Genomic DNA, 27896 nt, shown 5'->3' with positions numbered 1-27896 from the left:
ACGTTAGGCTCCAAGACCCAGAGATAAAACCAAGCCAAGCAGATTGGAACTTGTCTTTTGCCCCGCTCTCTATTCAAACTGCTAACCGCTTCTCAACACCCACGTCAAAGACGGAGCCTTGGCCAACAACACAAAGGAACTGGGAACGGAGCATCGGCATTCCACCAGCGGATCTTAAACTGATTTGTCTCACTTCTCAGACTAGAAGGGAGAGTAGGTGGATAAAGTTGGGAGCAATAAAAGTTAACTTTTATTGCATGCTTACTACACTGGACTTACAGACACCATATTAAATTCATGTTAGAGATAAGGAAACAGGCTTTTAAAGTTGAAGCCATGTGGACAAGGTCATGGTGTCAGTAAGGATGGATTCAGGATTTGCTTCTATGTCCATTTGTCATATCTTGAGAATATCAGAATCCTAAGTCATTACGGTCATCAAATCCAAAGGCCCACCTACAGCCGGCCCCAGTTCTAGCGTGCCTTTGATCTCACGATGCGCGAGCCACACGTCCTGTTCCACCATTAGGCAGTCCTGAATGCTATTAGTAGGAAGTTCTTTCTCATGTCCAGTCCCTATTTTGCCATGTGCATGCCGTGTGACAGGAAAACCAAGAGCCCAGGACCACAGGCCGCCGTGCCCACAACACCACCGTCTTCCGGGAGAAACACTGCCTTGACCACACGGTGACTTCGGACGTCTCCGAGACTCAAAGTCGGGAGCCAATCTATGCCCACTGTTTAAGCCTACCTATTACGCAGCATTTCTTTTAGCAGCCAGAAACTAAAACAGCTTCTTAGGAACAAACACTTCACACGCTGCTTCATCGCCAGGTAAAGATCACGTAAAACAAGTTATTTTTCAAATGAACTGCTAGGACATCTCCCATCCTGCATTTCTACAGCCACTTCTTTTTTTAATTTAAAGATTTATTTTTATCCCTGTAATACTTTTTGCCTTGCTTTTGGCCCAGCTTTCCATCCTGGAGAGGTCACTTCAATTCTTAAGTCTGCCTTTCATAAAATTAACTATTATTCTCAGGAGTATACCACATGCAAATGTAAGAAGCATGTGGTTACATTCAACTATTGTATGTTGACAGACTATTAGAGGCAGCTGGGAATATATATACAAAAACACACATTTTTGCTTCTCTCATTAAACTGTAAAGTCCTTGGGGACATGAGCACTGCATCCTTCTCCTTTTACTACACAGTGTGGGCAAAGAGGTCGCCGTATTCATTTTGACTGAATGATTATTAATTTGCACATGCCAAAATGCACTGTTAGAATTGATGATGAGCTGAGAGGCAGAAGAAATAAAACGCCACCCATCTGAAGTACAAGTTCAAAGGCAACGACGGGCACATGTTGCTTCCCTGAACCCAGTCAATCACAGAATTGGCAGAAAAGGGAAATTCATATTAGAAAGGAGCGCAGCAGGGAGAAGTAGAAAAAGACAGGGAATAACGTACATGCACTCCAACATTCACACTCACAGAACTGACGGTTGAGATTCCTTAAAGTAGGTACTGGAAGGCTTTCACACATGAATAACGCCATTTAATGGCAGCAGGTCCCTGACTCTGTCTTACTATTAATAGGCAGCTTATTAGGCCATCGCTGTTTACAGGCCTCCACAAGGCAACATGATTTCCCAGTAGTATATTACCATTAATTGGTAAAAGGCACTCCAGGATACTTGTGTGAGACAATAGCTCAGCCACAATTAAAACAGAATTGCATTTGCTGACCTAGACGACGAGGCAAAATTTGCCTTGGAAATTCTTTGCAATATTTTCCAACCTGAACTAATTAAAGATCACACTCCCCATACAGTCAGAAAGCAACCGAGAGAGAACCCCGGCTGAAGACTTTTTCGTTTGATGGTGACTGTAATGAGTTCAGTCCCAAAGGTACAGGACAATAGACAGCAGCCTGCAGGAAAGGAATCCAACCAGAGGGTGTGGAATGAAACTCCAACTTCCCTTAATGTTGGAAAATCCCTTCTTGAGCAACATCAGCCTTATTCAAAGGCCGCAGTCTAATTTTAATGCAATGAACAGGGGAACACAGGGGGGAAATTTGATCTCATTGTAGCTTGCTAAATTTCTTTAACAGATCTAATGTTGACAAAGATTAAGAATAGCATATCAGGATTGCCAGACTGTCTGCTGGATGAATTTCATTTCTTAACTTAGGAGAGTCTTCTCTCCTCTAAAGCAGGCAGTAGACTAAAAATGTTTTTACTGTGTGATTAGAAAATCTTTACACAGGCAGCCCTAGGCACCTGAAGTTATTGCTCTACGGCCTGCAGGTAAATTAAGGTGATACTTTTCCTTTTCCCCATCTCTAATAGGATTCTACATTCTGCTGCTGGCAAAACCAATTGCACCATTACCTACTGCAAAAATCTAATTCCTGAATGCCGATGTGTGTTCTGTCACGTTTGGTTTGAAAAAATTACCTCTTGCTACTTTTTTCCAATAACTGAAAAACTTCCAGGAAGGATTTTTCAAAAAGGAAGAGAGAGAGGGAAAGCAAGAGGACACGAAGGAACAATGTACATTAGGACTTAATAGGAGTTAAGAGATTTCACTATTTTCAAACCTTTCTTTTTATTTTTCCTCCTTCAAACTTCATTTACAATCAGCTTAATTCTGTTGCCCAGCATATTAAAGCACCAATTCTGTCCTAACAGGTATAGGTACTTTTCATCTACAACACAAATCCATTGCTAGAAGACAAACTATCTTATATATAACAAGATATCTAAAATTAAAACTAAATTATATAGTAACATAAACTAAACTAATGTTATATGGGCCTTGGGATGCTATCCTTAAAGGTAAAAAAAGAAAACACATATGTCATTTGTGTGAAGAGTCTTAGCATTTTAATGTCAACAAGACTTTCTAAATCCGGCCAACAGATAGTCATTGAGCCTCTACCACATTCAGGTACTTTCTCAAGTGCTGCAGATTCAGCATGGCATGTGACAGCCCAAGTAGTGTGAGAAGCAGTTTGAATTTTATGCTACTTACCTTACTATTACTTACACAGCTTGCTTATTAGACTTCAGTACAGTCCCGGTCTGAACATGACAACTTCTGTCTTTACCAGACGTTTGTAACGGGAGGGAATGGCCTGCTTTAGTTCCCTGCATCTCAGGTGAGGTTACAGGCTCTTTCAATCCTATGCCATCGCTTGTCTGATAAAAGTCACACTTCTTGTGCGTTCTCTCACAATACAAGTTAACTGGCTTGCCAAGTTTTTCCAAGACTTAATCTTTCAAATGATGGCCATCTCCCAGGAAGCAATCAAGGCTGTGCTTGTGTACAAGACGATGCAAAGAGAACGATGGAGTCGCAGTCCGCTAAGCTCACTCACTCTGCAAATGCCTTGCCTCCACACAGTATCCTAAAGCCAGGGAATTAAAAGTGGATTTTCATCAAAATTAGAAATCTTCCACTAGGCACCTTCAAAGTGGTTCCTGAATAATGAAAGCCACTGCTGTTTGTTCTATGGGTGTTAAAGGGAAATTTGGCTGGGTTCTATTTGATAAGACTTCATTTAGCTATCACTTATAAATAGCAGTTATATAGTAAATGAATCATTGTGATTTAAAAACTATAACAAAATAAATGAGTCCAAGCTAAGGAGATGAAATGAAATGTGGCAGCCCGCGCCCACCATATGGCGATGTTTCCAGCTCCTTTTCTGCCCTGACTCTGCCTCCCAGAGGAATTAGTCATGCTCTCCACTGGATTTCCAATAACATAAAACAGAATAAAATGGTGCACCACGAATAAAGTCCTCATCATGATGCACAGCGGTTTTCTTTTAACACATCTCCTGAAGGTCAGAAGTGGTGCCGTAACCACCTCCGTGTCAGCAGCACAGCCCGGCCTGGACTGCAGGCTTGGTCTTTGATAAATGTTTGCTAAATGACACCAACCAAAGTAGCACAAAACAAAACCCCCAAAACTGCAATGTAAATATAAAAGGAATAAGCAGCTGACTACCCTACAAACATGTGAAACTTAAAGTCACTGTTTTAAATATAGGCAGGGTAAACCACAGCATAAAGTTTGTTTTTTTTTTTTAATTGAAAAGCTTTAAAACGGTCAGGAACTGACAGAGAAGATAAATGAAGATATAAAGCATTTTTATAGACTTGAAATTGTCATTAGAACATTTAGTTTTAGTTAAAGGATGCAAAAGTAAAATATCTCTAAAATACTGTAGTGTGAATAGAAATCAGCCACATATTATTTGAATCATTTTAGTGAGCTACCTTTGTTTAAATGTAAGAAAAGTAATACGTTTGATCCCAATTAGGGAAATCTTTAAAAAGATTGTCTTCTGACAACCTTATTTGAGGTTACTGCTTTTACAGATACATTCTAGTTTCAAACTCACCTTATAGCAGAACTATAGATTGAACTTTGATTTTTTTTTTAAAGCTGACAGATTTCCATTTCCTCAGGAGCTATTTTCACCAATGTGTTGTTCAATTCCCCAACTTGAGCCTCCATTATTATTAAGAATTTCATACATGTTAGAAAGATTGCCATTCACTGCTTTCTCACCTTTTCAAAGAGACAATGGCAGACTTGCTAGACTAAAATTGACCCTTTAAAGGCATGCATTAAAAACATCCCCACTGCAATGGTAAGGAAGCCACTCAAAGAACCAGTGAGATCATCGACAGGCATATCCTACCACTCCCCATAAAGAACAGCTGAGCAAGCCAAAACTGATGTCGTGAAGACTATGTAACATATGGCACCACGACAGAGGGGTTGGCTATGTCCGAGGCATATTCAATTATTCAGGTAATGAACCTGCGTGCTAGCAGCAGAATCCAGGCGGGGGGTCCTGGCACCGGCTTTCCAGCAAATTGTTCTCTACTAGCCCAGGCATTTCACACGGGAGACTGAAATGCTCCCTTCATAGAGCAGACTGTCAGGTACACAAGAACGTTTGTCTCTCCGTGGTGGGGTCCCACCATGAAGGTCAACGCCAAGGGCATGATGACCACAGGGCTAGCGAAGAGCACAAAACCTGGGTCCCCTAGTCGGTGAGACATTTAAGTTCTCCAGCACCTCTTCTTTTGTAGCACGGAGGACCATAACTGTAGACACTAGATTACTTAGCAAACACCCAGGTTTCCCATGAGGAGTCTTTCATTTAGATCAGGGATTCTTCGCCTTTTTGTTCTGTGGACCCTTCTGCCAGTCAGGTGAAAACCACGGACCCCGTACTAAGTCCACACTACACTGTGTATCATTTAATGAATACATCACACCCGCACCAATGTGCACCCACAAGAATCATGTTCTTCTGAATTTCAGTTCAAGCTCACGGGCCCCTGGTTAAGAGCCCCTGGTTTGGACGGCATGAAGAAAGAACGGCACCCACCAGCCACGGCGTGCAGGGTGGGGTCTCCGACAAGGTCAGCGCAGATGCACACGCGTCTCCGGCTGACGAAAGCCACCACGGTGGCTGTCTCTAGGACCTGCATGGCCACCTTGACCTGCCCGCATGGAGCCTTTTCCTGCAAGTCGCAGGAGGCCTTTGTTTTTTGCCTTTTCAACTTTAAAACCCTTCCAGTGAGAATGCTGGAGCTCATAGCCAACCCCAAGATGAAAGCCCTATTTCCATGGCCCGGATCACATCGTTGTCTACTTAAGAAGCTCCTGCACTGCTGGCACCGGGCAGGTCAGAGCTGTCTGCCGTGGGGCCGCAGGCCACCCCCGCTGGCCGCTGCCCCGTGCTGCCCACCAGGGCTGTGGCCCTGTGCCCGCCTCCAGAGGAGCCGCCGGGGACGACCCAGGGGCCCTGGGGCAGAGGGGAAGCTACATTTTAGGAGCAAGCTGTTCAGTGTTGAGTAGAGTACCGAGGGCACGCACAGGGCACCACGCACCCTCCTCAACAGCTGCCGAAGGAATTCCAGGAGCAAGAGGGCTCCAGGAGCAGGCTCCAGCACTTACGTGTACTTTTACTTGTAGGGCGCTCTCCCCACGCATCCACTGCTTTAATTCAGGGGACAAGGCGCCAGGGGACAGGCCAGCAGGGAGAGAAGAACCACGGACACGCTCTCGAGTCCATTTTTTGCTTTTAAGCCAGATGTTACAAACATGACCACAGACTAGATTCCTTCCTGCAGTGTCCCTTGTTCTATGGATTGATGGATTCTTTTTTTTTTTTTTTTTTAAGAAGAAATCAAGTTTTACTTCAGGGGAAAACTCATCAGTCTTTTTTTCTTTCTTTTTACATATTCATACCATATTTACTGAAACTGATTTACAGATATTGAGACAATAGTTTTCAAACAAGGTAACATTTGGGTTTACACTGTGGTTTATATTTTAGACTATACAATTTTCTTTTTTTTTTTAATTATTTATTTTTTAAAATTACGTTATGAAAAATATGAGGTCCCATTCAACCCCACCGCCCCCGCCCCCCACTCCCCCCACAGCAACACTCTCTCCCATCATCATGACACATCCATTGCACCTGGTAAGTTCTGGATTGATGGATTCTAACCGATTTATGTACACTCAGTAATGACCAGATGAGGTCATGGCATAAAACTTGGAGAGAGACTTGGGAGAAGTTCTGACTCCATCAACAACTAGCTGTGTGACACACGCCCCCTCCCCAGGCAAGCTGACTCCTCAGAGCCTCAGAGTCCTCCTGCATAGAATTGGGCTGAGACCACCACCTATCCCAAAGGGGAACTAAGAACTGAAGGAGAAGGCTCTGTGCAGGAGCTGCATCGACTTCAGTTTTTATCAGGATAGAATTTTCCATACTAAAACAATATTTCTCTAACCAAAAGCTCTGCACGAAGCACCTGCTGGTGATATTTAAAATGCATTAACTTTGATTTGCACTCTTTCTGTAAAAATAACCCTCCTGATACATTCATTTATCTAACAAAAATGTGCTCAGACTCTAAGTGCCAAGCATCACGGAGACAGCCGTAGTTCCCTTCCCCGATGCAAAGAACAGGGTACAGAGGGAAAAGGGACAAAGTCTGCCACGGCGGTGCAGTCTGATGACAGGCGCTGGGCAGGCATGGAATTCGTTATGGAAGTAGAAGGGCTGGCAACTATGGAAACCAGTCCCAGAGAGGATGGACCCAGCTACAGAACTCTTGATAAGCTCTAGACAAATGCGGCTAATTCCATCACCAAAGAGAGGTTCAGGGCAAAACACCTTCCAACCAAAGTGAGGAGGCGAATAAAGACCAGATAAAGGCCAGCCTGTGGCACGTTAAGGGTTAAAGCAATCGCTGGGGAAAGCATGGCATATTAAACACATGTGCATCTTCTTCACAATTTTTACCATGAATGGTAGGCAAAATTTTTAGCACTTGTGGGCTCTGGAATGTTGTCACCAGTGCTCTCTGGCAGCTCTCTCCAAATGCAGGGGACAGTGTCCTTAAATTCCACTTGCAGATTATAAAACTTAATCCTCCTCCTCCTTTAGTAAAGCAGGTTGAAAGCCTGATACCACTGGTCTGTATGCAGTATTCTTTCCTTCATTCAGCTCAGGAAAGAACTGGCAAGTGTCTACTGGGTGCTCACCAAGGCACGGAGATAAAACCTCAAATGCGAGTAAAGCAGACCCTGCACCCGCACACACAGCCTAGGGGCACTCACAGCTGGAAGGGAATTCAGGAAAGGCTCCCAGACGCGTGGCCATAGGGCGTGCTAGGTAAGACCAGAGCGTGAGCAGGAGAAAGCGGTGCCAGCGGGGACTCTGTGGCCTGACGGAGCAAGAGGATGTGATCTGGGGTCTCAGTGAATAAGCCTGCCAGGCAGGAGAGGGGGTAGTGAGGGAGGTGTTCAAGAAGGAGGGAAAGGGTCTGGCGTGCTTGTAATGGGTGGGCGCCAGGGCCAGAAGCAGGGAGGGGCGCGGCAGCACGTGGGGTGGAGGGGCAGGGGCTGCAGGGCTCCGAGGTCCGTGATGCTGCCCTCACTCATGCAGGGGACATTTACTAGTGCGTGCAGGCACTGGGGGCATAATCAGTAGCCAACCCTCAATTCAGCCCGAATATTCTCCAAGCACAATTCTGCATATTCTGTGAAACACGTAGGGTGTAATCAGTAGCCAACCCTCAATTCAGCCCGAATATTCTCCAAGCACAATTCTGCATATTCTGTGAAACACGTAGCGTGTAATCAGTAGCCAACCCTCAATTCAGCCCGAATATTCTCCAAGCACAATTCTGCATATTCTGTAAAACACGTAGCGTTTATTAAACGTCCATTCAGTAGGTGGGACAGCTGACCGAGTGGGTTAAGTCTGGGCAGAGTGATCCTACTCCACACAACAGATTTAATCCATCAACAGCCCTGCATTTATGTCCCAAAAATTGTCAGTGCTCATTTCTGGATGGATCAACACCAGAGAAAATGCACATCTAATGGAGATTTTACAGATTACCGAAAATAAAGAGCCAAAACTTGGAAGCATCTCTCCCCCTCTGATTTAAACCAGCTGATTTGGGTTCAAATAGTTAAGCGCTAATGACCAAAATCATCCCCAGCCCATGTGGCTCACACTACAAAGAGCTCTATCAACGATCTGAAAAGAATATTTTGTGTACACAGTTTATTATCCTCTCAGGACCTGCGAATGGATGTTATGTCTCGGGAGTCACTGCCGTTGGAGGGGCATCCACTCCACCTTCAGGCTGGAATCCATTCTACAGGGACAGTGACTGTTCCCAGCAATGAATGAGGAGGTCTCAGTCATTGGCAGAAATGAGCAATTTTCCCTGTTATGAAAATTTTCCAGGTATCTAAGAAAACAACTTTCAAAACTGATCAATGGTTTCCTTTCTTCTTCTCTCCTGCACATCAGTAGGAGAGAGATTGTATTAGTCAGCCAAAGGGTTGCTGATGCAAAATACCAGACACTGGTTGGCTTTTATAAAGGGTATGCATTTGGGGTAGGAGCTTATGGACACCAGGCCAAAAAGCATAAGTTACTTCCCTCGCCAAAGTCTATTTACACGTGTTGGAGCAAGATGGCTGCCGACGTCTGCCAGGGTTCAGGCTTCCTGGGCTCCTCTGGGCTCAGCTCCTGTTTGCTCCACTAGGTCAGCTGTAGACTCTGAGGCTCTCTAGGCTTTGCCTCTCTCCACAAGGTCAGCTGTAGACTATCAGGTGAACAGCTCTCTCTCTCTCCCTGGGGCTCCAGGTTAAGACTTCAGCATCAAATCCCAACATCAGAACTCCAACATTAAAAGCCCCAACTCTGTCCTTTGCCATGGCTTTTATCTGCAAGTCCCCACTTTTGGGGAGGACAGGACTCAACCTTACTGACACAAGGTTTACTTAATCAAGCAAACCTCTGAATCCAATATAATCTCATAAGCCCAGAGGAAAAGACCAGTTTACACACGTAATGCAATATTTCTTTTTGGAATTCATCAATAATATCAAACTGCTACAGAGATTATGTGAATCTAGGCTACTTGAGAAAAAACAATGAAAATTATAGTGAAATGCATCTTCAAGTGTTTTGAGCCAAATCAACCAGTTAGGATTTGAACAATTCACTGCACACAAATTGTTGCAGTTGTCCAGTCCCAATGAAGTTGGCATGTGGTCGACCCACACTGAGCCAAGAGCTAGATTCAAGCCCCGACCCTGTCACTAATTGCGTGACCTTGGGAAATTCACCCTACCTAAGAGCCATCTCATCTATTCAAAGAATAATATTCTTTGCCCTGCCTACCTCTCAGGGTTTCTGTGAGGATTAAAGGAGATGAGTTTACAAAAGCATGTTGGAAAGTATAATTTGCTAGGCACATACAATGATATATTATTAGGCAGAAAATGCTACCTATTCTTGAGGAAGTTATGGACTAGTGAGAAAGAAAAATTACATACTGATTTTTTTTTGCATTTCAAATGTTTATATTTTTTCCCCTGACCACTTTAAAAAAGAAAGACATCAAAATCTATCTTCTAAACCAGTTTCATGCTACCCCTAAACTATGCTCCGTGGTCTCATCCTTTAGGCATAAAACTCATGTTATCAGGATTACTAGTATGTCATTTGGTCCTATGCACCTTTTCTGGGTAGCCAAGATTTGGACCCTTGAAATATCGATGTTTTTCAAGGTAGGAAACCCATTCTCCACATGTCTTGCTAAGGCTCTCCTAACACTCACGAAAGCTTCATGTAGGAGTTCCCAGCACAGACGGGAGCTAGGGCAAAGAACGCGCGTTCTGCAGTGGGACTGCTGGACTTTAAATCTCAGTGCCAGCGCTTTCTTAGTTTGTAAAATATTACATTCTCTAATTTCCTCATCTGTGTAGTATGTATGATGATAGAGCCTCTTATGGGTCATTGGGAAAAAATAAGCAATAAAATACATACCAAATGCCCACCGGCCCTTGGCACCCAAGTGCTTGTTAATAACCACGGTGATGGCACTGATGGGGGTAGACGCTGTTCAACAGCGTAACAGATACGGGCAGGGACGAAAGGATGCCACAGGGTACGCACAGCACCACGCCCGCGGCTAAAGCTAGTGTCACCCACGACTAGGGGCCTCCGGCGGGCCAAGCGCATTCTCTCTCGGTAGATGGTATTAACCACAGCCCTGCCCGGCCCCCCTCGCCCCCTTGGGCCGTGTCCCCTGCAGCGTCCCCCGCCCCTGCTGCTCAGCTGGGCCTGAGCCTCTTGCACCTCCTGGCAGCTCTGCTTCCTGAGGGGCTACTTCCAGAGGCCACGAGACGGTGAAGCCCGAGGGCGCCACGCATCGCCTTGTATCTGTCAGATGTCAAGTCCCTTCTGCGTCTTTCCCACTCTGGGCTCACATCGCAGGGGCCGTGGATTCAACCAAGACCCACGTTTTCACAGTCTCTGCTCTAAGAGCTCGGGATTTCCTGGGGACACGCATGTCCGCGAACAGCACCGGGTGAGTATTAACGCAGCCCTGTGTTTTGCAGTGGGAGAGCCAAGTGCTCTTGAGGACGGAGGGCGGTGCAGTCGGCGCGCACGGAAGACCTCAGCAGTTCAAGGAGCGCCAGGCGGCGGCAAGCGGGGACGCAGCAGCAGGCGGCGGAAGCCTGAGGGCGTGGGTTCAGCTGGGGTCCGAGCCTGGCCTCAGCGCCCGAGACAGGGCTCCACACACCACCTGTAAAGACCAGGAGGGCGTGTGTCGCTCAGAGGAGGGCCAGGAGCCAAGATTCTGTCCCCGTCCAGGTCTGAGAAGACCCCAGGAGCGAGGGCAGAGGGGAATGAGCCAGGTGGGAGACTGGGAGGTCAAGCTGGGGTTGGGGTTACTGCCTGGGGGAATGGCTGCTGCAGGGCTGAGACGCCTTCACCCAGGGCCAAACCGCCCGTGAGAATGCCACGTGCTAGAACTAGAGAGCAAAGCGGAAAACAAATGTCACCTGGCATGATGGCAAGTCACCTGACATCTGAGGGCGAGAAGAGTCTGTAATTTTTTCAAGACTTAAAAAAAAAATCAGAAGAAAACAAAAACTCTGAATTTCCCCTTATTTTCACCCCTGGATTTTATTTAGCCTTATTTGTTTTTGCCAGCAGTACAATCCACCTAACGTCTCGATGATGACTTTTCCGGGGAGAAGGGGACCAGCATCTGTTCAGTGGCTACTGTGTGCCAAGAACTTCTAATGTTTTATTCCATTTAATTCTCACAAATCACCTGGTGAGACCAGAAGTTAAATACCTTACCCTGGTCACAGAGCTCAGGCTTCCCACTGCCTTCTACAAGGTTGGTGGGACTCGGCAGTGTCAGCTATCAGGATGGGAAGGGTCCTTCAGAAGGAGCTCCGAAAGACAGGGCACCCAGCTTCATATCCTCCAAATCACATCCAGATGCATGCACGTTTCCATTGTCACTGTCATTACAGAAACAATCATAGAGCTGCCGTTTATTTAGCCTACCTACCCTCACTGCTTTAAGCTCTCTGCATATTTCCTTGCTGGGTATCATGATCTCGAGGTTAAGACATCTGCCAGGAGTACACAGCAATCAAGTGCCAAAGCCAAGATTCAAATAAAGGTTTGCCAGAATTTAAAAAAGAACAAAAAGAAGAAGGTTGATGAACACAATGAATAGAATTGGTTTGATCTGTACGGAGCTGTGGGGCTATAAAAAAGAGGGTGATCTCCTGTGAAATGAACACATATAATTATCAGTTGTTCAGAAGCACACAGGCCTAGCAACTTGCACTGCCTAGAGGGCCACAGCCTACAATACTGCGTAAGAATACCCTGCGGACACTTCTGTATGCTCCTGCATCCAACCTTCCTGGAGCAGAGACCACACAGGGACTGAGCACACAGGGGCCAAGAAAGGAGTCAGCTCTCGGTGGTAACCCGCCCGGGTGTGACTGGGTCCCCACGCAAGGAAGGACACGCGACTCCGTCAAGTCCAGACACCGAAGGTCTGCTTGTATCATGAATCTAGCATCGTTTCCGCATGATTGTCTCAAGAACTGATGATGTTCATGGGAGTAAACTGAATTTACAACCCAGCTGTTTCATGGCGATCGCCACTTGAGTGTCATCCCTCTACTTCCCCTCCTAGAAACGAGCTAGGGAATTTCTCCACAGGAAGCACAATTTCAGACCGCCTACGTGTCGTGTGCAATACCGTCCCCCTTGTCTGCTGGAGGTTTCTAAGTGGTCCTTCGAACACCTGCTGTGGCGTTCCAGCCCCCAGGAAGCTTGCCCTCGCTCCTCCAGCTAAAGTCAGGACACCCATCCTTGCCACTAGGGACATCTGGGCTGGATGCTTTGTATTTTTTTTTCTTTAAAAACATTTTTTTTAATTTAATTGCCTTTTTTTTAAAGATACACAGATCATAAAAAATGTTCAGTTAAATAATACAAGAGGTTCCCATATACCCTACCCCCACTCCTCCCACATCAACAACCTCTTTCATCATTGTGGCACATTCATTGCATTTGGTGAATACATTTTGGAGCATTATAGTTTACATTGTAGTTTACACTCTTCCCAGGTACATTCAGTGAGCTATGGCAGGATATATAATGTCCAGCATCTGTCCCTGCAATATCATTTAGGACAACTCTAAGTCCTGAAAAAGCCCCTACATCGTACCTCTTCTACCCTCTCCCTGCCCTCAGCAACTACCGTGGCCACATTCTCCACATGAATGATACGGTTCCTTCCACTGCTAGGCACAATAGAAGCTGTACGCTTCTTTATTGCATGGGAAGTGCATTTTAGGATGGAACAGCACCCCAACCTCAAAGCACTAGAGGCCAGTGGAACTCAGCCAGTTACAACAACACAAAACCTCTCCAGACACTGTCGAATGTCCCGTGGGCCCAAAACTGGCCCCACTTTAAGACCACTGGGCTAGAGTACTTGGGTGCTAGGTCTGTGCCCAGCCTTAGATGTAAGAAGAGGAATAAATCACTGATGGCCCCTTCTAGTCCCATGTTTCTCTGTTAACCTAAGGAAGGTTAAGATTTAAACGAACATGCCTAATGGTCCACTCTGGCAAACTCAAGGCCTCCTGCTCTACTGTTTACAATCTCCTTCCACAACAGAGAACTATGCTGACGAGGTCAAGGGATTGATGAATTATGAAGATCTAATTTCAAGCTGTGTGAACTTGGACCTTGATCCGAGGTTTTCTTATCTACAAAGTGGAGCTACTCCTGGCCATCTCACAAGTTTTCCGGGTTAAATGAAATGCATACATCAAGCTGCCCGGGAAGAGTCCCTTCCCTTCACTGGAAAGCCAGGAACGGGGTCGTGAGTGTGACAACACCCTATGAATCCTAAGTGCTAAACACTCGCATGGACGATGTTTCCTGCTCCAAGGACCAATAACACAAATCGAGCTTTCTTTCCTGAATGCAGCATCCAAACAAATTCAGAAAAGGTCAAATCCTGTGAGGGTTATATATACCACAAATAATAGCCCTTACATGTGAAGAATACTTTATGGCTTACAAAGTCCCTTCACACACGGAGTTTCCTTCAGTGGCCATCCATGCTCGGGAAGGTGTTTTCTCCTCTGAAGGATGAGGAGACGACCTGAGAGAGCTAAAGAATATCCCCAAGTTCCCATGGGAAAGTAAAGTTCAGACCCAAATCCACGTCCTTTACCCTGTAGCATTAACAGACTCTTTCCAGTGAGCACTGAAATAATATTTTAAGCACAGAACAAAGAGCCATTCATCCCCATTCTTTTTGAAATGTGAATTACATTCCTATATGCAAAGTTAGGTAGACAGTAGAGACCATTAGAACTGATTATGTCAGTGGCTATCATCATTTCTTGCATAGAAGCCAGCATTAAGGATTTGCAGACATAAAAAAGAACTGTTTCTTTTGTCAAGAGCAATTATAATTAATTCAGAAAAAAATGTATACTTCAACCCAAATCAGATGAAGGAATAAACCAAGGGGGAGTGATGGGCCCCTTCCATAACTGAACGTGAAAACTCTTAATTAAACCCAGGCAGTCACAAGTACTTCCAGAGGACTGGTGAAAGAACCAGGGCAGGGAGGAGGACATCTCCCGAGAACCTTGCAGACTCTAGTTTTCTGAACCATCTCTTTTGTTGCTCTTGGTTGAAAGCAAAAACACACCAAGTGTGTTTCTCTCTTTGGAATCAAGGAGGGAATTAAGCTACTCTCCAGCTCTGTCGTAATGCATTTTCCAGCACTCTGACCAAACCTGTGGAAGAGTCACTAGTTCTGGGCACACAGCAACTGCTCTCAGAAAAACCTAGTCTCATGGTTTTGTTTAGAACAATGCCCTGTGAGCACTTCATAGACATCACAACCTTGGAAAGACACTCACAAAGACGCCCAAGTGTTTGACCCGAGGACAACTGTTCGAAGACTACCTGTCCTCTATGAACCATGGCAAAAACAATCCGTTTTTGATGATACAGGCTCCACCGAAACCCCAGGTCTGGGGAGAAGTCCTGAAGAATTCTCCATGTGATCTCGCCACCACCCGGCAGGTGAAGGGAGGGAGTGAAAGGTCTGATACGATTAGGAACTGAAATACAGAGGAGAATGCATTCTGAACTCAAGGAAAGAATACACACTGATCTGGGATTAGGCGCCCAGGATTTGGGGACTGGCCCTGTTACCACTCACACGTGCATCAAGTATGTATTATATTTCTAATTGTCGATGATGTGCCAGGTATCACTTTGAGCAGTGGGGCTACTGGGAGATGAAGAGTGGGGTAGTTTTCAATCTTGTGCAATTTATTATCCGAGAGTCCAGATGGGCATTCACACTAAGAAATGCAAAGTTTCCAGCCATAACATAAAGGACCGTGGGCCTGTGAGAGAGCACGAGAGTCATACCAACACAAAAGAGCAGCCGCCACCACGTCCTGCGAGCTCGATCTGCCAGGACCGTTCTGTGCCTCTGCTCCTCCCTGGAGGAGGTGCCCTGTTAGCTGCAGGCCCCCTGGTGATGATGAGGATGAGAATTTTCCTAATTTGAGGAAGTACCCTACAAATCATCACGTTAACGTTGAGGAAACGGAGACAGGGAAAGTTTAACTAATTTGTTCAACCCTCCACAGCTAGGAGATGGTGGAGCTGAGATTCACACACAAATGGATGGATCTGAGACACCACTCTTGGAGTTCCCCAGTCAGCGTGTGGGACAAAGACTCCCACACAGGCTAAATTCTGGGAAGGGTTTGCTGAGAAGGTAACTTTTGAGCTCAAAAGTGAGCAGGAGTAAATCCAAAGAGATTAGAAATTAGCCCAAAGTTGGTGGTGGCCCCAGGCAGGAGGTGGAAGGAAGAGGAGGCCTATGTGCCTAGGGGCTAGAGGGAGAAAAAGCAGAGGGAAGGCCGGAGAGGTTGCAACCCGAGAACATGCAACTTGCAGGCTGAGGAATGGATTTGGGTCTCTTTTTTAAAGCAGTGGGAAGTTGCTGAATTTTAGGAAGTAGTAGTATGATATTTGTGTTTTGAGAAATTATCTGGCTACCCTGTAGAAAATGCAGTCATGAGATTCAAAGAGTGTATGGGGAGAACAAGTAGGAAATAATGTAGTGTCTAGGGTCTAGGCCAGTGATTACCAAAGTAGGGTCCTAGACCAATAGCCTTACTGTTCTTTGGGAACTTCTTATAAAAGCAAATCCTTGGGCCTACCCCAGAACTACTGAATCAGAAAATGTGGGGGGATGCATTGGTTATCTGTTGATACGTAACACATCACCACTAACTCAGCAGCCTGAACCAGCATTCAAGTAGTCTCTCATGGTTTCTGTGGGTCAGGAATCTGGGCACCTGTAACTGGGTCCTCTGCTCAGGGATTCCTAAGGCCACGGTCGAGGTGTCAAGTGGGCTGCAGTCTCGGTGGGAGGCTTGGGTGGGGAAGAATCGACTTGCAGGCTCTTCAGGTTGCCGGCAGACCTCAGGTCATAGAGCCTCGGGCCCCAGCTTCTCGCTGGCTGTCGTCTGGAGGCAATCTCCACGCGCTTGCTAAACATCATCAAGCCAGCGCGGAAGGTCTCCAGAGCATGTATTCTCCAGTCAAGGTTAGATTTCCCAAGATTTGGGAAAAGCTTTTCACTTAAGAGAACACTGGTTATTAGGGATTGGGTGGGAGTGGGATACTGGGCCAAGATCTTGGTAGAATATAAGGGAAAACTAATTTTAAAGACTCCTCTAGTTCTCTGTGCACATGAAAGTAGAGATCAGAATGTACCTTTTAGGGAAGAAATCTGTCTTGCTTAGAAAAATCATTTGAACGGATTTTTGGCTGTGCAAAGGCAAAGCAAAGACTTAGATAACAGCTGTGAAGGGACAATAAAGGAGGACACGAGGAAACCTCTGGAGGTGACCAAACTTCTTGTCATTGGCTTTGGAGTTCTGGGCATTGTTATTTGGGTAGAACAATCAGGAAAAACAGAAATATCTGGAATAAATGCCTGTTGTATGAACTACAGCAATAGTGAGTAAATTAATTAAATCAAATGTTACACTGTTTTCACTGTACTTTGCCATTTGACCATTATTCACTACTGAAATATGAGAAGGACATGGCCCAATAAATAGGAGACTCATGTAAAACACATACGCATGCACACAAACACACATATGAAACAAAATGCCCCTCAGAAACAGGCACCACCATCTGCCTAGGTCTGAAAGCATAATTTAGTGAAGAAATAGGCAGAACATGTAGTTCAGAGAGTTAATACATAGTCAATAAAGTAACTAACCAATCCACAGTAACAGCCCCCCAAAGGACAATTCCAGAGTGTTTTATTCTGAGAGCAAATTAAAGCAAAACAAAGATGAGTCTACCAAAAAAACAGCAGATTCTTTTCTATTTAGTGTACGAGTCCTTAGAGGAATTCATAGAAATTATCCCTATCCTTTCTGTATCTCCTTCTGATGAAAGTTAGTGTAAAATGTCAGCCTGAAAACCCCTTTGTTCAAGTACAGCTAAACCGTATGAAATCTGAGCTCACAGCTTGCCCTTTATCTTTTCCCCCACTTCCCCCTGCATGTAGAATATGCTCAGAATTACCTATTAATGAGCAGTATTAATCTAGGAACAGATTTATAGAGTTGTGCTCATGTTGCAAACAGCCAGCTGCCCAGTCAGAAGTCCTGTCATCAAATCATTAGTGGTTATTTTTTAAAAGCACAATAATTCTAAGGATCTACAAATGCTGGCATTTTATTCTCTGCAACTGAGTGCAGATTCCTTGCCTTTCTGACCTGCTCCAGCATCCAACTGAAATTTCCCATGGGGCCTGTGGCTGTTCAGTGCTATGACTTTGTAACTTTATTTGTGTGCTTGTGTGTGTTGGGTGGGTACAAATGTTTTCATTCATGTAATATGCACTTGACCATAGAATTAGCTGTTCACCTAATCTGGTGCTTAGGCCCTTTAACTTCTGTGCAGTCTACTGGATTTGGAGTCTTCATTAAGATGATTAAAATAAGAGAGTCTATCAATACATGGTCCAACTCCTTCAACTGCCTAAAGGCAACTTCGGTCTCGTCCTTTTCGGTCTCTAGAGAAACATGACTTCGGAGATGCTTATTTTCTGGACTTTGCTCAGGACCTGACCCTTCAGTCTCTCTCACTTCTTCCAAATGAAATCTGCCAAAGGAAGACACGCACATTTATTCCATCTTCAACATCTATTTCATACCTACCACGTGTGCAGCTTCCCGAGAGTGAGGCACAAACACATATAGAAACCAATACCAAGATCCCAAGGAGTTAAAGAATGCCGTTTTCATTACATTATTGGCTACCATTACACATACAGCTTCGTTTTAATTCGTAGAGTTATTTTATTTAAAATCAATTGTTTTTTCATAGAGGGGGCACAGATAAACGTTACTTCTGTATATTTTACCCTGTAAATTTTGTTCTCCAAAAATTACATACCAAGCAATATTCTGGGTGAACAAATATATATGTACACCCTCACTCACTCAATCACCCACTCTCACCACATACACATTTCCAAAGGCGTTTCTCAAAAATTACTTGCCCAATTAACTTCTTTATGAACAAATAAATCCAGTTCACCTCCAAACGTGCTACAGTTAAAATCGAGCAACCAGAGTGTCTGGTTTCAGAATATTATTAATGGTAGTTATTAGCTGAAGAGGCAAGGTAGAAAGGAACATATAGGGTGAAATTTACAGTTATTGCTCTGAAGTGAGATAGCAAGAGTGCTCATTCCTTCTAATATACCTTACATACAATAAGCTGTGCATTTTAGGTTAAATGATTTTTTTCTGCAGTTCAGTAATTTCCACAAGATAAATCTGATGTAGTGTCATCAGCTTTCATCATCCAACCATTTAAATCTTTGTTTTTCCTTCTCTGAGGAGAACTAAAAAGGGCGATATTCCATTCTTCTAAAGTACATTTCATTTTCTCCTTTTCCCTGGTCTATTACATCTTGAGCTGCATGTTGTACCTCTATCTACACATCCAGCTGCACACTGGTACCCCATCAACATTCTTTAAGAATACATTCCAGAGGTTTTCTCTCTCTTAAAATCATCAAACACTAGTAAAAATACTAAACATGGGAAAAATTTGCCCAAGTTAAGAGTATACTTTATGGTATCAATTCTAGCATAAGAAAGTAAATAAAAAGTAAAACAAAAAGGAACAAGAAATATTTTCACATGCTTTGGGAAAAGATGATCTTTTAGAACGTTCATGCAGATATTCACATTGAAAAAGTGAAGGAACCACAGCTCTTGACAACCTGTCTGTCTCACATGCTAAGTCTTAGGATCATTGGGAACAGTGATTATGAGATCTGACATATCGCTCTCACCTTCATGCGTAAAACAGTAACAAATGCATTAGTTGTCCAGTGGGAATAGCACGATGCAATAGGCAACTGCAAGTCAAGTTCTATGACTAAGTCAGCTGATAATCCTTACAGATAAGTTTACAGATAACTTATCTGTAACTTACAGATAAGTTTACTTATCTGTAAGCATTTAATGAAGAAAAGTAATAAATAAGCATTTTTAAGTGCATTTGCTATGCCAGAAAGTATACAAGGATGTAAGTTTTCTGGAACTTTCTCTCACCCTACAAGTCTGGTGAGGGGAGAGGCTGTATCTTGCACATACAGCATCATTCCTCTCGGGACACGATGTGCTTGGCAGTGTTTGGCACGGATGAGGTGCTTGGTAGATCTGGAGAGGCTAAAGGAAGGAATGAAGGAGGTAGAAATAGAGATGAGGCTAAAAGAAGGTAGAAATAGAGATGAGGCTAAAAGAAAAGTGAGATAGGACTCCTACTGCACAGAGCACACAGCGTGGTAGACAGAAAGCCACAGAAACGCAGACACAAAATAATTTTGTTTAGAAATAAGGAACGATATTAGATAGAAAAGATGTGTTTGAAGGGGCAGCGTGAGGAAAGACGGAGAGGGCTGGTTATGATGGACATTCAGGATATGTTCAGACAAGTGAACCGCAACCACACAGCTCAAAGCCCACGAACACGCGGTGCTGCCCATACACTCCGGGCACTGAGCTGGTCTACCCATCAGCCCTGGAGGGGGTTTCCCCTGCAAGGTGAGTTTCCCTGAATGGCAACGCCTCCGTCCCATGTTTACTTATTTGCCTGTTTCCGGTCCTGGTTGTAACTCAAAATACCAAAGCACATCTCTGACTCTTTCCGTGTGGTGTATGCAGTAACCTTTTCCTTCTCTTTTCCCCTTCTTTATGAGGACCGCTGCTCCTGGGGACTGCTTCTGGGCTGGCGGGTCAGCTGGATCTGCTGCCTGGCAGGACAGAGGGTATAAATCCCGGAATCCCCCCTCTCCCTCTCTCACTCGGGGGCTGCCCCTCCTGCCTGGAGGGCAGTCCCGGGACGGAGGCCAATGTGGCACCTAGAAGGTGTGGGTGGCAGGGAGCGAAGGGCTGGCTGCTGAGGCCTGCCTCCAAGTGGGAAGGTGAAAGGTGAAAGGTGAAAGGTGAAAGGAGAGGTCCTGGGGCCGGACCGCCAGGACAGCAGCTCCGAGGGGTTCTGGGGGCAGAAGCTCCGGCTGAGAAGAGGGAAGGCCTCTGGACGGAGTGCCTCTGCAGCTGCTGCGAGCCTGGCGATGGCGGGCCAGAAGGGAAGAGGTGAGGAGCAGACTCAGAAGGTCCTGGGTCTGAGTCCAGGTTCCACCGCTTCCCTGCTAAGGGAGTTTTTCTGATCTCAGTAAGACTCAATTTCTCATCGGTAAGATGGTGAAACATAAGAGAACCTATTTAACAGGGTTGCTGGAAGAATTAAAAGGAATACTGCACGTGCTTAGCAGAAAACGTGACCCACAGTAAGATCCCAAAAGCTAACAACCATTATGCTATTATTATTAAACCTGTAATACCACTCTTAAAAATTTTAACCCACAGAAACTCCCTCATAAGTGCTTAAGACCTTCATTGTAATAATCTTAGAAGTTGTGAAAAACTGGAAACAATCCAAATGTCCACTAACAAAAGCAGGGCTTGTGGTATAAAACATTCTTACCATGTTAAAAAGAATGGAAAAAAGTAAAAATAAAAATAAATAAAAAGAATGAGATCTACCTATGTGCACTGGCATGGCAGATGCCCAAATGTATAATTAGGTAAACAAGAACAGTTTAATACATATAGCATCATGCCATTTCTCTAAGTAAATTATATGTATTTTAAAAAATCTTAAAAAAATAAGCATCAAGTTATTAATAATATTTATCTACATGGAGCAAAATGAAATAAGACTTTAATATTCTAAACTATCCTTTGTGTGTGTATGGGTGGGGGGAGAATTCATGGAAACGTATCCATTTTGTAATAACAATGTTTTTTTTCACCCTTTCTTAAAGCCTTTACTGTGAGACATGATTGAAAACTTTACAGATACACGTGGAAAAATAAGACATGATCACAATCAAGTGAAGACAACCTAACCAGAGAGCTTAAATACTTTGTCAGCTAATGGAGAAGCTCACGTACTGGGAGTGAGGCATGCACGAGGGCTGAGAAAAGGGTACTAATATTCCTCTCCTTCCTCACCCTCTCCTTCAACTGAATCCACACCATCCTCCTCAGAGTCCTTCTCCAGGGCAGCCATGTCCTCACCAGCCTCAGAAAACTCTCCTTCCTCCGTACCAAGGGACAAGACCATGCAACAACACCTTTTAAAGTAGATCTTAAGATGGCAAAGCCTTTAATTAGTAGTCTTCATTTCAGATAGTCTGTTTGCTACCATGTGTTTCACTGGCCACAAGATGCAAATATCTGGTGTTTTTCTTCTTTCTAGTCAGCAACTTGAACCTCCCCTGTTCTGAAATCTCATAAAGGATAACAATTAAAAAGGAGCAGTAGTTGGGTGAACTAGGGCTGAAAGCATGAAATAATTATATTTTGGATGCTGACTCGATTCATTTTATTCTCCATTTACTTTTTAAAATTCTGACAAATTATCTGAACACATACAATGGTACTCTGCAGTTTTCATTTAATAACACTAAGTGAACAAATCCAAATCCAGCTTCAAGTAGGAAGTCTTCAAAATTTTTCTAAACAAATAAATTGGATTAATGCAAGAATGCACTAAGAAAGGTAATACACTATGCCCTTGAATTTATATTTCCTATAACCTGACAGCCTTTGCTCTTTTTTCTTCAAGGCTTTGGGATTTGATTTCTGAAACAATAATACAAAGTTAGAAACGTTCCCAGGATATCTATATAATAGGAAAAGTTGGATACTCTCCACAAACCTAATTTTTCAACCTATATAATAATTTAATTATCATTGCCAAGGTATTTTATTTGGACTAGCAAGTGGTAGAAAGAGCACTACTCCTGTTTGACTGACTTTTGGAATGATTTATCATTTTCTTTGCAATGCATATCTCATACAGAAGAAGCAAACTTAGCAAACAATGAAACGAAGCAAAGATTACCTTGACCAGTCTGCTCATGAATTGAAGCACACTCTATCATCTTTTTCAAGGAAGAAACATGTATTTGCCACCATTTCTCCTCACTTAGCAAAACCAAAAGGCTGGACAAAACAGCAGTTTAGGAGCTTCCCTCAACCAAAGACTCACTGACACAACAAACATTGCATGAACTCCCCTAAGTATCTCCTCTTACTGTTTTCCTCCATGAAGTCATAATTTCACTCCAGAGTATTCACTTTTTTTTTTTTTTTTTTTTGGTTATAGAGCATTCAACCAGAGTATTTTATGACAGTCAAAATCAGCAACTGGACAAGTCCCCTTGTGCTTATAACGAAGCATTTACATTCACTTATATTCATAATAAAATGTGCATTGCTTCCATTTACATGGCCCTGGAGATCAGAGTGATGTTCCTGGAAAATCCACAGGCATTATACACTGCTACTGAAAGGGAACATATGGAAATTTAAGTACTTTTGCTCGTAATCCTAAAGAGAACTAGAAAACCTATTTCATGTAAACCCACCAGCAAAGTAGGGCACAAAGTCAGCTGCTTCTCCTGCCTTTCACCTCCAGGATTCCGTTCCAAAAAACTTATGAATCACAACCAGCAACATGGCAGCATTAGAGTCAGCTCCTGCTACTAGGCAGTTAATAAATACCCAGAGCTCTCTGGAGCTAGTTGCAGCACCTGTTTGGGGGCTCCAGGAGACCAGAAGAGCATCCTGCCATATCCTTGAAAAAATGGAAAAAGGAGACTGCCCATCTGCAGAGAAGACTCTTAAGCAGAGCGCTCCACTCCATGGAGGCCAGTGCCCAATCTCCATGGAGGCACAAGCTGCCTCAGGAGCTGCTGCGCGACTGGAATTGGAGGTTCAACTTCACAAAAACAGGGGATGAAGAGACAGTTGAGCACCAACTTCAGCTACTGAGGAATAAATCAGCAGGCTACAGTATAATCCTGAGACAGCTAAAGTTTAAGCCTGTCCAAGTCAGAAAAAGACCGGGAGCCGCCATCTTAACTCCGCTAGTGGCACGAGGGGAAGCGGGGTGGACTAAACACCCCAGTGCTGGTGGGGGCTAGCTTCTTTCCATCCCGGTCAGACTGCAGGTCTAGCCTAGACCCACCTCCAGCAGGGAGGAAGCTGCAGGGACCTACGCCAGCCCCTCCGGGAAATTACTGGCCAAGACACAGAGGCCAATGATTATCCTACTCTGGTGGCATGAGCCGTCCCAGGAGCTATTCTGTGGCTGGAATTGGAAGCTCCATTTCCCAGAAACAGGGGAGGAGGAGACAGTTGGCCACTGATTTTGGCTGCTGATTAGTAAACTCAGGTGGCTAAGATATAACCCTGGCAATAGCTGGGGTGTGAATCTGCCCAAGTTGGAAAGAGGCTGGTAACCACCATTTTGACTCCACCTCCAGTCTGAGGGGAAGCCGGGCTGACCGAAAATCACAGAGATGATAGGGACCAGTTTCTTTCACCCAGATCAGCCTGCAGCCCTAGCCTAGGCTTCAGCCCCGCCTCTGGTAGGGAGGAGGCTGAGGAGCCCTGCACCAGCCTATCCAGGTAACTGCAGGTACTTTTGGCTGGCACAGACTGAATAATCAGAAGACTATTGGAGCAACTGTGGTCATCTTGGACCCACACTGCATAGACTGCTGCCCAGACCTACAGCTCCAACACTGCCCCAAGCAGGGGAAAAAGGGGTGTGACTTCATCAGTCTCTATGGGCAACTATAGTCTAGAACTGTACAACTTGGAATATTCCACACAGCTGTGACTCTGTCCCTACCCCTGGCAAAGGAAAAAGTTGGAAGAAGCTTCACTGGTCCTTGGGGCAATGAGGGCAGCTTGAGCCTCCACAGCTTATAGCACCAACTACATCCTTGGCTCCTACTGCACAAGCAGCAAGGGAGAAAGGGCAGGAAGCCCCAAACTAAAATGTAAACTGCACCCAGAATAAATACTCTAGTAAGCCAGATACCAAGACACCAAAAAAAAAAAATTACAATCCACACCAAAACACAGAAAGATATGGCCCCTTTAAAGGATGAAGATAAGCCTCCAGATAACATAAAAGGAGTTAAGGCAACTAATCATAGATGTTCAAACAAATCTCCTTAATAAATTCAATGAGATGGCTAAAGAGATTAAGGATATTAAGATGACAGTGGATGAGCACAAAGATGAATTTGAAAGCGTACATAGAAAAACAGATTTATGGGTATGAAAGGTGCAATCAATGAAATTAAAAAACATTGGAATCATGTATTAGTAGATTTGAGGAGGCAGAAGAAAGGATTGGTGAGCTTGAAGAAATGGCCTCTGAAAGTGAACATACAAAAGAACAGATGAAGAAAAAAATGGAAAAAATTGAACAAGGTCTCAGGGAACTAAATGACAGCAAAAGAGGTGCAAATATACGTGTCATGTGTGTCCGAGAAGGAGAAGAGAAGGGAAAAGGGCCAAAGGGTATATATGAAGAAATAATAGTAGAAAATTTCCCAACCCTGTTGAAGGACATAGAGATCCATGTCCAAGAAGTACAATGTACTCACATCTAAAAAAATCTGAATAGACCAACTCTGAGACACACACTAATCAGGATGTCACATGCCAAAGAAAAAGAGAGAATTCTGAGAACAGTAAGAAAAAAAGCAATATAACATATAAGGGATACCCAATAAGATGAAGTGCTGATTTCTCACCAGAAACCATACAGGCAAGAAGACAGTGGCATGATATATTTATGATGCTACAAGAGAAAAACTGCCTGCCAAGAATCTTATATCCAGCAAGACTGTTTTACAAAAATGGTGAGATTAGAATATTCACAAATAAACAGAAACTGAGAGACTATGTAATGAAGAGACCAGATTTTCAGGAAATATTAAAGGGTGTGCTAGAGCCTGAAAAGAAAAGACAGGAGAGAGAGGCCTGGAAGAGAGTCTAGGGATGAAGATTATATCAATAAACATAACTACATGTGTCACAAGAGTGGTGAAAATAAAATATAACAGATAAAACTCAAATAGTTAATAGAATAAAGTTAACCAAAGATGTAAAACACTTGTATTCAGAAAACTGCAATTTGATGTTAAAAGAAATTATAAAAAGACCTAAATAAGTGGAAGAACATTTCATGTTCATGGATTGGAAGACTAAATATCATTAAGATGTCAATTCTACACAAATTAATATACAGAGTCAATGCAATTCAGATAAAAATTCCACCACCATTTTTTTAAGTTGAAAACAGGATTATCAAATATTTTTGGAAAGGTAAGGGTCCTGAATAGTCAGAAACATCTTAAAAAGGAAAAGCAAACCCTCATCTCCAGACTTTAAATCATATTACCTAGCTACAGTGATCAAAACAGCATGTTGTAGGCATAAAGACAGACACATAGATCAATGGAACCAAACTGATGGTTCAGAAACAGACCCTCACATTATGATCAAGTGATGTTTGACTAGCCTGTCAAACCCACACAGCTTGGGCAGAAAGTCTATTCAACAAATGATGCTGAGAAGACGGGATATCCATACCCAAAGGAAGGAAAGAGGACCTCTATCTCACACCTTATCCAAAATTTAACTTAAAATGGATCAAAAACCTAAAAATAAAAGGAAGAACCATAGAGTTTCCAGAAGAAATTGTAGGAAAATATCTTCAAGACCTGGTAGTAGGTGGTGGATTCTTAAAGGAGATAAGAGGAGGACTGAGACAGACTACTGATGTTTAATGTAGGCAGAAGTTTTAATTAGCTTTACTGTAAAAGTGTGGATATGTATGGGATGGTAACAAATAGTGAGTAACAGCCAGTTTATAAATGGGGATGTGGCTGAAAATGGTAGTCTAGTTATGTAAATGTCCATTGACAGAATGCTAGAGCATAAACTAGGAACTGAATAGCACAGTAAACCAAGCGGTGGATGAGAATTGTGGTTGATGGTACAGAGGTAAGAGTGTCCTTTGTGAGCTAGTTAAATGTACCTCATTACTGCAGGTGCAGAGAATATGGAGAAGCATGGGAAAAATACAACTGGAGAGACCTATGGATTGTGGTTAGCAGTGATAATATTCTTGCATCTGTGACAAAGATGGACTGCATTGATAATGGGTCAGTATGGAAAATGTGTGCTAAATGAACACTATGGACATGGTAACAATCAGATGATATTATCTTATCTGTAACAAATATTATACCAAGTGTGGTATGTTGATAGAAGTGTGTTGTTTGGGAATTCTGCACATGTGCACAACTGTTTTATAAGTTTACAACTTCTGCCATAAAAAATATATTTTAAAAATAATATTACGGTGGATTGGGGGAAAAAACACACCAAATGTAAGATAAGTACTATAATCAGTATTAACATTTTGACAATATTCTTTTATAATTGGTAACCAACATTTCACGACAATGTAAGGTGTTGGTGGAGGGTTCATGAGTGGGACCCCTGTACAATGTTATGCATGTTTGCTTTGTAAATTCACAACTTTTACTATATACTTGTTTATTGTTTTTGTTTATATATGTTCATATATAAATGATATAAAAATAACAATAACTGGGAAACGGACTTTGGCCCAGTGGTTAGGGCGTCCGTCTACCATATGGGAGGTCCGCGGTTCAAACCCCGGGCCTCCTTGACCCGTGTGGAGCTGGCCCATGCGCAGTGCTGATGCGCACAAGGAGTGCCGTGCCACGCAAGGGTGTCCCCCGCGTGGGGGAGCCCCACGCGCAAGGAGTGCACCCGTAAGGAGAGCCGCCCAGCGTGAAAAGAAAGAGCAGCCTGCCCAGGAATGGCGCCGCCCACACTTCCCGTGCCGCTGATGACAACAGAAGCGGACAAGATGCAGCAAATAGACACCAAGAACAGACAACCAGGGGAGGGGGGGAAATTAAATAAATAAATAAATCTTTAAAAAAATAAATAAATAAATAACAATAACAATAGGGTGGGCTGGGGGAAAATACTTTGGTTAGTAGTAATATTTTGACAATGCTCTTTAATCATTAGTGAAAAAGGTTTAACAACAATGCAAGGTATTGGTGGTAGGGTGAGTTATGAGAGTCCTGTGTGATGTTATATATGCTTGTTTTTTGCAACTTCACAACTCTTACTATAAACTTATTGTTTATGTATGTTTATGTATGAGCAATATACTTCAATAAATTTTTTTAAAAACCCTAAAAAAAAACAAAAAACCTTGAGAGCGCAATTTCGATACCATGAGCCCTTTGATGCTCCATTATTCTTAAATCCAGCACAAAAGCTCCATTATTGGTTTGCTCCATAATTCAAGGTACACGTAGGTACCTGGCTCCAAATTATATCAAGTATTTGAACTTGCCCCATTTAAAGTTTACTTCTCTGGTCCGTGGTGCCTGTTAGTGAATGAATGTGTTAAA

General features: G+C 43.6%; 1 protein-coding gene and 1 pseudogene across 2 annotated transcripts in view; both read right to left on the bottom strand.

Annotated features, from left to right (window-relative positions):
- The window catches only part of FAT3 (FAT atypical cadherin 3), a 539827-nt gene that overhangs the window by 381344 nt on the left and 130587 nt on the right, over nucleotides 1-27896 (bottom strand). The window lies entirely within an intron of this gene.
- Nucleotides 4436-5528, bottom strand: LOC139439772 (magnesium transporter NIPA2 pseudogene; annotated as a pseudogene).

The sequence above is a fragment of the Dasypus novemcinctus genome, chromosome 10, assembly GCF_030445035.2.
Source record: "Dasypus novemcinctus isolate mDasNov1 chromosome 10, mDasNov1.1.hap2, whole genome shotgun sequence".
NCBI lineage: Eukaryota > Metazoa > Chordata > Mammalia > Cingulata > Dasypodidae > Dasypus > Dasypus novemcinctus.
Note: the sequence above shows the minus strand (reverse complement) of the source record. Positions and strands in the feature narration are given on the sequence as shown.